Source organism: Tenrec ecaudatus, chromosome 3 (assembly GCF_050624435.1).
Source record: "Tenrec ecaudatus isolate mTenEca1 chromosome 3, mTenEca1.hap1, whole genome shotgun sequence".
NCBI classification, from domain to species: Eukaryota; Metazoa; Chordata; class Mammalia; order Afrosoricida; family Tenrecidae; genus Tenrec; species Tenrec ecaudatus.
Window position 1 is genome coordinate 54,370,175 of NC_134532.1, and position 10,677 is coordinate 54,380,851.

Sequence of the window (10,677 nt, forward strand, 5' to 3'; positions counted from 1 at the left end):
TGCTCCACTCTCTTCCTCCCCCTTCATTTGCCCCTGTGTGCTCTGATCAGACATGTCCATCTCCCCTAGCTACAGGTTCAGTGCCGTCTTCTAAAGTAAATTCTTCTGGGGGGAGGGGCAGTTGTCCACGTAGCTGGTATGGAGGCTGGACCATCCACTTTTCATTTAGGATCAAAAGCATCTAGCTTTTAGCATTAGGTGCTATTGAGTCAGTTCCAACTCAAGGCAGAATGAACCACTGCGCAGTCCTACACCATCTTCAAAACTGTTGTTATACTTGAACCTAACATTTCAGCCTTTTCCAGGGACTGGCATCTCCTGATAACATATCCAAAGCATGTGAAGTCTCCCCGTGCTTGCTTCTAAGGACCTTTCAGACTGTTCTTCTGACACAAATCTGTTCATTCTTCCAGCACTCAATGGTATTTTTAATATTCTTGGCTAGTGTCATCTTGATGGGTTGAAACACTATCTCGCTCTAGTGTTGATGTACATTTTTCTGATGCCTAATTATACTGAGTATCTTTTAAGGTAATCATTTAATTTTTATGGCATTTTGAAAAGATGTCAATGAGGTCTATTTAATTTGTGTTCAGATGGAAACACATAACTCAAACTAAATATGTGACAGTAGAATAAGAATCCATTTTATCCTAAATACTTGAGATATTTATACAGCCTACTCAAGTTTTTATCAACATAGATAAGGTGGCGGTGGTGGTGGTGGTGGTGGTGGTGGTGGTGGTGGTGGTGGTGGTGGTGGTGGTGGTTTTTAAGAGTTAATCTCTAAATAGGGGGCTGTAGTACTGAGCACTGAATCTCCTTTGCTTGATTAATTTTTATGTTAGGGAAGTAATACAAGGATTCCATCAAATGACCCATCAGTTTGAGGAAAAAGCATATCAGAATTGATGGTCAAAGCCTATATGGCTTTATGGTTTAGTCTCTAGGGGTATGTAATGCTCTTGTGAAAATAGTATTCCTCATGATAATAACGAGGAACTGGTGGGCCTCCAGGGTTGGGAGCTGAACTGAGGGGCAGTTCTACCCTGTCTAATAGGGTCACTATGAGTTGGCAAAGACTCGATGGCTGTCAGTTTGGTTTGTTTGACTTGAGTACTGGCATTCAGTGTGTTTATCGAAATCAATAAATTACAAGCATTTAGATGTCTATTTTTTACATACAAAATTTAAATCCCCCAAGCCTCTGAAAACTGCGAAGATTTCACAGCACTAGGTTGGTACTCTCCCATCCAAGAATCAGTGAAACTGGCAGGGTGTGAGGCATTCAGGCTCCCTCAGTTCCTCCTACTGCCTTCCCTGACCCTGGTCACTTGCTTCTATTACCTCTCTTGGACCTTACATGCATTTGAATTAGAACACCATAGAGTACAGTGCTCTACATGTGCAGCAGCTCTAACCATGTCACTCTCTGTCTCTATGAAGCCTCTTCCAACAAAATTCAAATGCGATTGTATGTGCACACATAAACACACGCATGCACCAGAGCACCCTTCTTAACAGAGAGTCAGGAGGGTCTCTTATTTGCTGTCCTCACTTTGGACACAAGTCCCTTGATGATGAGTAGGAGAAAAGGAACATCAGGTAGTGGGGGAAACCCTAAGGAGGAACAGAGGAGAGCTTTAACTAAGAATAATGCTACTAGGGGAATGATGGCATGTGAGGAAAATTAGATACTTCCAGACTGTCAGATTTTTCCATACAGCAAAATTAACTTTTCTAGTTTTGTCTAAAACTGGCCCCAGGAAATTTCAAATAGCACATCTCAGATTATCTAACCTACAAAGGAGTAGCCGGCCTTCCACCCACCCCCACCCCACCCCCGCCAAAAAACCAAGCGGTACAAAGCTCCACTGGGTACACATTTCAAAATATACATTCTCCTGTTTGGGCAGGCATCTGGCAACTTGCTCTGAGCTAGTGCACCCACACTTTTTTCCCAAGGTCATTGCTGGTGACAAGACCTTGTGCTCTTCTCACAAGCCAGAATGCAAACATAAATCAAGTCAGTGTAAGACGCCATCATCACCTCACTCAAATACACCTCGTCAAGTGAACTCAAACTTCAAGAAGATGCTCATTTGTTTGGTTTTGTTGATGTGAGGGTGATAGTGCATTTGGAGTTTAGTCATTGCACTAGGTCAGACTGTTAATCAAGCTTCCTATATAGAGGTTCTGAAGATATTGTGTAAGAAGGTCTGAGTTGTCTGGCTAGACCAGAGCTTGCACACTGCTATTGACTAGAAGTTCCGACACACAGAATCCAGGACAGATAAACCCCTCAGGACCAATACTGAGAGTAGCAACACCACGAGGGAAGGTAGGGGGGAGAAGCAGAAGAAAGGGGAAACCAATCTCAATGATGGACATACAGCCCCACTCCACCACCCAGGGGAACAAACAGCAGAAGTTTGGGTGAAGGGATACAGCAGAGGCGTAAAATATAAAAATAAAAAGTATGTATAAAGTATCAGTGGTTCACGTGGGTGGGAGGAGGGGAAAAAAGGAGCTCAAGGAGAAAGAACATGTTTGGAAATGATGATAGCAATGTATGTACAAATGTGCTTCATACAAATTGGTGTATGAATTGTTACAAGAGCTGTAAGATCCCCCAATAAAATGATTTATTTAAAATAAAAAGGACTGACTAGTGGTAGACAGGGGACTGGTTTTGCCACCATGACAGTGCACCTGCTCACACAAAAAAAACAGCATGCCTCTATCGCCCGATCTGATCCCAGCACACCGAGGCAAAATACTAAGGGTGTACAACAGAACAGGAAGGGGAACAGAGCAACGAAGTCCCCAGGGAATACCAAAAATAGACTTTGGGGCCAGGGCTAGCTGACCCATCATACTCTATGAGAAAACACTCCTAAAGGCCAACAAACAGTCCTTGAACTAACTAAAAGCTTTTCTTTCTTGTGTTTTGTTTTGCTTTTTGTCATTGGCTTGTTGGTGGTGGTGTTGTTCTTTTGTTTCATTTTGTTGCTTGGGTTTGCTCTGTCTCGTTTTTGTGCATGCTATGATTTCCACAGGTCTGTCTAAATGAGATAGGCTGGATGAACAATCTGGAGGAGAAAACAATGGGACTGACAGCTGGGGGAGGGAGATGGGAAAGGGGGGTGTAGGGAAAAAGGAAGTGCTGTTAACAAACCCAGGGACAAGGGAACACCAAGTGATCCAAATAGATGGTGAGGAGGGTGTAGGAGGCTTGGTAGAGTGTAACCAAGAGTAATGTAACCTAGAGGAATTACTGAAACACAAATGAAGGCTGAACATGAGAGTGGGACAATCGGAAAGTAAAAGGAAATCAAGGAAAGAGGTAGGAAGCAAAGGGCATTTATAGAGGTCTAAATAAAGGCATGTGCATATGTAAATATATTTATGTATAACGATGGGGAAATAGATCTATATGCATATATTTATAGGTTTAGTATTAAGGTAACAGATGTACATTGGGCCTCCATTCAAGTACTCCCTCAATGCAAAAATACTTTGTTGTATTAAAGTGGCATTCCGGGATGCTCACCTCCCCAACACAATTGCTGGAGGCAAATGGGTGCATAAGCAAATGTGGTGACTGAAGTTGATGGTGGTCGGCTATCAAAAGTTATACATTCTGGGGTCTTAAAAGCTTGAAGTTAAACAAGTGGTCATGTAGCTGAGAAGCAACAAAGCCCACATGAAAGAAGCACACCAGCATGTGTGATCACGAGGTGTCGGAAGAATCAGGTATCAGACATCATCGGAACAAAAAAATCATATCTTTGTGAATACGGGGGAGTGTGGAGTGAAAACCCAAAGCTCATTTGTAGATAATTGGACATCCCCTTACAGAAGGGTAGCAGGGAGGAGAGGAGCCAGTCAGGGTGCACTGTAGCAACAATGAAACATACAACTTTCCTCTAGCTCCTAAATGCTTCTTCCCCCACAACTAAAATGATCCCCATTCTACCTTACAAATCTAGCTAGACCTGAGGATGTACACTGGTACAGATAGGAACTGGAAACACAGGGAATCCAGGGCGGATGATCCCTTCAGGACCAGTGGTGAGAGTGGCGATACGAGGAGGGTAGAGGGAGGGAGGAATGGAAAGGGGAAACCGATTACAAGGATCTACATATAACCATCTCCCTGGGGGACAGACAACAGAAAAGTGGCTGAAGGGAGATATTGTATAGTGTAAGATAAGACAAAATAATAATTTAGAAATTATTCAGGGTTCATGAGGGATGGGGAATAATTATCAGCTGATGCCAGCGGATTAAGTGGGGAGCAAATGTTTTCAGAATGATGAGGGCAATGAATGTACAAATATGATGTATGTATCAATTGTGATAAGAGTTGTATGAGGCCCCAAAAATTGATTATAAAAAAAGAGAAAAGAAATAACAGTATGAAAACATCCCCCAAAAAAGCATGCCTCTCTTGTCCCTCATATCCTAATCACCTGAACTCACTCCATGTGACTTCTTTCTGTTTCCATGAATGAAGGACAGTGGTTTGACAACACAGAAGAGGGGGGGAAAAAACAAGGGTGTCACCCAAACTGCTGAGTTTGAAAAATGTTTCCAAGAATGTAATCACAGATTAGACAAATGTGTGAAGTGTAGTGGAGAGTACTATGAAGGGGATAAAAAATTTAAATGCATAGTTTTGAAAAAATTGTAGTTTTTGTCGGGTTCCCCCTAGTAGCTTCCAATTTCATAGCAACTCAAGCCATCACCATACATCAAACTGACAGAGAAGGGGTGGGTTTTGTGTGTAGGTGGTGTTGGTTATTGCACAGGGGCAAGGGACTTCTGGTGGCATAGTACCTTATGCCTTGGGTGTCAACTGTAATGTCAGCAGTGGGGAACCACCAGTCAGTCCTCAGAAGAAAAGGATGAGGCGTTCTACTCCCATAGAGTTAGCCTTTGGGAAACCCACAGAGATAGTTCTGCTCTGATCTCATAGAGTCGCTATGGCTCAGCATCGACTCCATCGAAGTGAGCTGACAAACTAAAGGCAGGAGATCTGAAAGAGGATGCGGAGACATTGTCTCAGGTACTTTGGACATATTCCTATGGTGGAACCAGTCCTGCAAGAAGGGCATCATTTTTGGCAGAGGGTTAGCAAACAAGAGGAAGACCCTTACTTAGGTGGATTGACACCGTGGCTGCGAGAATCGGCTCAAATACAGTAACAAGTGCGAGCATGGCGCAGGACTGGGCTTTGTTTCTCTCTCTAGTGCACAGGCCCCTATGAATCCGAACTGACTCCAGGGCTCTACAATATCAACTACTACAACCCTGAAGTTCAAACCTACCCAGTGGCTTCCCAAAAGGGAGGTGTGGCCATGTGCCTCTGTAAAGATGACAGCTAGGGAGCCCCTGCGGGGCAGTTCTACTCTGTGGCACAGGGGCAGCCAGGAGTCGGAATGTGCTTCACAGCAAAGGGTGTGCTTTGTCTCAGTTTGTGCCTGCTGCTGTTTATGCTATGCACTGAGTTTAACATGTGACACTCAGGAGCGAATGAATGGAAACACACCCATGATGCTTCCATGATGCCAGATGCAAGCTGACACTGTTTCTGAGTTCTGGGCATATTATTTTTTCAGAGATAATTTCCTGTAGCGGTGACACACCGAGTCCTATTTCATGTAAAAGCATCAGCAGCAGAGGAAAGCACTGCACAGAGAGAAGACTATGACACGTAACAGGCTTTCCATAGAGGAACAAAAGGGTGGATGTCTTGGGCTGCACTCTTTTCTTGTATACAGACAGTAAACAAGCTGAACACATCTCACCTAAGCATAACATTACAACTACTTGAAGCCCAGCTCAGGCATCTGGACAAGAGGCAGCAAGGAAGGATGGGAGAGAGTTAATGGGCTGGGCGTCCCCAAAGGTGCAGAGTGGGAATCAAGGGAGGATCCAGGACGAGCCAAGGCTTCTGGCAGAAGTCTGAGAGGAGAGCAGCAGAAAGGAGCTGCTCTCTGGGTCCTCACAGATGTAGCCAGTGAGAGAGCAGCAGTGCTGCCCCCTGGGGGTGGGCCGAAGGCAGGGCCGCTTCCCCCAGGGCTGGAGAGCTCTGGGGAAAGACAAATCCTGTCACTTTGGATGCCAAGTAAGGGGGCACTGTGTGCCGGTGGTGTACCTATGTTGGCCAAAGCGCTGCCCACTGTGCATTTGCTTCCCACAAGCACAGTTATCCTTCCTCGTGCATCCAGGAAAGACAGTTCTAGAAAAACACAAGCAGTAAAATAAAACACTGCCAGGTCTCAAACCATCCTCACCATTGTTACTATGCCCACTGATGTAGCCACTGGTTCGAGCTGTTTTATTGCCCGTCCTCCACTTTTTGCCAAGCATCATGTCCTTCATGGACTTGATGTCCCTTCAGGGACTGGTCTCTCCTGACAGCACGTCCAAAGATATCAAATGAAGTCCAGCCATCCTTTGTCCCCATGTTCTCTTGGCAGTCCTTGTACTTTTATTGCTCAGTGTCTGATTATTTGGGACCAGGCCTTATTGCTGCCCCTTCCTCACCTTGGCCCCCAATCCCGACCCCAAGCCCTGCACATCCACTGTGTGAAACCTCCTGTTCCTGTAACCATCCCTGTGCTTTTGTGTGGGGGGTCTAGCTGGGTTCCCCTGGCAATTCGCCAGCTGCCCTTGGGAAAGTTCATGGAGTCGGCTAATTAGTAGAAAAGCCAAACGTCCAGCTGAGATTGGTTACTCCCTAGCACCCTTGGGCAGGAGCACAGCCCCACTCCCGGTCCCAGGTAGCCAACGACCACACCTAGGTTCTCCGGACTTGGCAGCTGTAACATGTGGCCTGGGCTTCCCCTTCATTTCCTGCTCCTTTCTGGCTTGCTGTCTGACTTTTCTTTGCGGAATTAAAGCTGCAAATTGACAGGATCCCATAAACACTCTAAAGCCACAAAAAAACACCAAATGCCCACCCAAACATATGAAACTTCCAAAAATCATCCTTAGAAGATTCCCAAACCCTAAACATTCCTAAACCCCATATATGCCCTGAAAACACCATGAAAGCCCTAAGAAAACCTAAAATGCTGGGGGAATAAAGCACATATAATATTAAAAATACCCTAAAATCCCTAAGGAACTCTGTAACATCACTAAAAACACCATATTGTGCTGAAAAATACCTATACACTCTAAAAAACCACCCCTAAATCCCTTAAACACTCCCTAAAATCTTATAAAACACCCTAAAAACCCCAAACCACCCGAATGCCCCAAACACACCTTGAACGTCCACAAACAACCTAAAAGCCCTAAAAAATCACATGCCACCAAAAAGCCCTAAATGACCGCAAAATTCCAACTCATAGCCACCCTATAGAGGGCTTCTGGAGCTGTCAGTCTTTTATGGGAACAGCTTTATCGTTCTCCCAAGGAGAAGTTGGTAGGTTTGAAACCCTGACCTCATATTTAGCAGTCTAATAATTGCTGGACAGTGCCACCAAGGCTCTACTGGTGTAGTGGGTTACACATTGGGCTGCTAACCTCAAGGGAAACGGTTCAAAACCACCACCCACTCCTTGGGAGAAAGAAGAAGCTTTCTTTCTATTCCCCTAGATTTCTCATTGAAGGTGTAAAGTAACCTGTTAAATGCTCGCAGTGGCAGCAGCAATGTCTCATAACCATGGGGAAATGTGGTTCAGAAACTTCAGAAGCAAGCATCCACCAGTAGGTGACTGACCAGCAGTATTGACTTGGGCAAAGAGAAGGTGACATGGAAGGGTAAGGAGAAGAATGCGTGCAGAGGGCAGGTTGGCAGCTGAGCCTAAGTCCAGTAGAAACAACAGCAGAATGGCCTGTTCCTGGAAGGGCCACAGGAGATGGTGCGACTTCATGTAGCCCCCACTTACATGTGTAACAGCAGCAATTGCCTGAACACGTGGTCTCCCCAGGGAGGAGCCTTTGTGTGGTGTTAAGATGCTGTTACTGTCTGTTGTACTGTGGTGGCCTGCATTTGGCTGTAATGGTGGAAATTTTGCAGCCAGTAGTTCAAATGCCTGCTGGGTCACTCACTGCAGGTAGACTTCAGCAGTTTCCAGACAGAGACGAGGGAGGAGGACCTGGTCTTCCACTTCTGAAAGAACTGGCCAGTGTGAACCTTGTGAATGGCAGAACACTATACCTGAACATGAGTACCGCAGGCTATAAGGCATGATGGATTGACACAGTGGCTGCAGCAATGTGCTCAAACATAGGATAGTGCTGGCCTGGAAAATAGTTCATCGTCCATTAAAAAAAATCATTATATAGGGGCTCATACAACTTTTGTTGTTGTTTTTCCCTAAGGGAGAGCAGTGTATTGGTACACTGAGAGGTATATAGATCAATGGATACGAACAGAAAAGCTACACATATATTCACCAGTCAACAGGAACCTAGCCTTCGAAAAAGGACACAGAAATATCCAAAGGGACAAATTCTGCTTGCTCAACAAATGGTGTTGGACAAACTGAGATACCGTATGTAGGAAAATGAAGCAAGCCCCAAACCTTCCCCCATGCACAGAAATTAACTGAAGAGGGGTTAAAACCTGAAAGTAAACCTCCGGGCTATCATAATCATTTTTTCGATGACCTCATCGGTCAGAAATCATTGTAGGAACGCCAAAGCGTTCTTGTGTTCAACGTCTACATACATAGCAGGTGCTCCAGTAAAGGGGAATCTTGGTGGAGCTGGCTCATCCATTCCTGAAGAGAGTAGAGCACCACGTTGGCCCATCACAGAGCTCAGGTGTAGAATCTTCCTCACTGTCATCCTTTATCTCAGCAGTGTCAGTGTTGGATTATGAATTTCCCAAAGAACCAGTATCGCTCAATTCTGTGCACAATGCTGACTCACTCTCGCTGTTATTTCACTGGTCTAAAAACCCATTTAGGTTAAAATGACACTTTTTTGATGCCATGACCTAAAATTTTAGTGAGAAAATGTTCCCAATGACATTACATGGGTCTTCGTCTAATCCTGATGCCATGTTCTTTTTCACAGAGACCAGCTTCTTGTATAAATTGCTCAGCATACAGATGGAATAAGAACAGTGAAAGGATACAACCCTGATGCACACCTTTTCTGATTTTAAACCATGCAGTATCACCTTGTCCTGTTCACAGTCTCACCTGGTTCTATCTCTTGGCCTTTGCATAAGCTCCATATGAGTACAATGAAGTGTTGTGCAATGCCCATTCTTTTCCATGGTATCCCCAAGATTCACCTCCTTCCACTCGTGGTTTCCAGAACGTGGGGTTGGGACAAAGCCTGGATAGTCTCATGGCAAGACCAGATCAGGAATGGAGCTGAGCCGGGAGCAGCTTTATTTGCTTGCTCCAGGGAAAGTCTGCCAATGTGACTAAGCCTCAGGGGCTTTCTACAAATGATAAAGGTGAATCCCTCTCTCGTTACCCACTGATCATCTCTGAGCCTCTTGCTCTCATATCCCTTGCACAGACCTCTACCATTAGATGGACAATTCGGTAACGTTTGAACACTTTTCTGATGCTGAGCCTGGGGAGCAACTAATAGCTGAGTAAATATTGATTGAAAGATGGTGAGTGGAAGAAAATAGCTTTGCCAGGTCCAGGTTGTGATGGAGATGAGAGTGTTACCAAATCCTGCTGTCCCCATGGTGGGTTTGCTGTATTGTGCCCAGTCCTGAAAGTCTGAGCCAGGGGTTTTAACGTGGCCCCTTTCAAAACATATAGGTGGAATTCTTGGACCATGAGCTGTCCATAAAGCTTTACCAAGGAGATGTCCGCCCTGGAGCGAAACAACCCAAGAACCTAGATCTTCGTGAAGGTGTTGGTAAGGGATGCAGCGGAAATCATAAACTTGACTGAAAGCACAAGAAACTTTGCCTTCATGTGCCTGCAGCTGGACGAAGTGGTGCTGGAGCACACCCTCCTTTGTGATTCTTCTTGTTCTTTTTATGAGCTGCTCCCTGGCCTGTGTAGTCCCGTAAATCTGGAAACTCTTTGCTGGTGGGGGCAATTGTTATATCCTCCCCCCAGATCCAGATGTCTTGTCCATGGTCAGTGTGCAATCCTTGTTTGCCAGAGGAGTGGGGCATCTAAAGGCAGGCAGGGGTCACATACTTTTTTTCTACACTTTCTAGAAAGACCAGAGCTAAACATCTTGCAGCCCTTTTCATGTCCTCATTCTTTTCTGTATTTATTTTCCATGAAAGAGGAGAAGAAACGCGACAGCATCTACTGACAGCAAGTCAAATGCCATCGTGTGTGTTCAGAGGGCAGGCTGGTTCTCATTTGCCTAACTCATCAGTCCCATCGTGCCATGTCCATGTTAGATTGTTTAGGGAAACAGATGACATATGTTATGATGCTAAATAAGCTGAAACAGTGCCAGGATGGAGGCAGAAGGGTTTTATTTGTTTGTTTTTAAATGAAGCATGGCTTTCTAGTGACTTATTGTGGTGGGGAAGGGGGGCACCGAGAGCAACAAGACATGGCTGTGACAGTGGTCTGGGAATTGAGACAAATCATTGCTTCTGCAGCAGAGATGAGCTGCCTCTGACCTGTCAGTTACTTGAAGGGAGACTCTGCATTTGGTCAGACAAGTCTCAGTTGGAGATGGTACCAGCTTTCCTCCTGAGCCTCTGTGGTTCCCTTT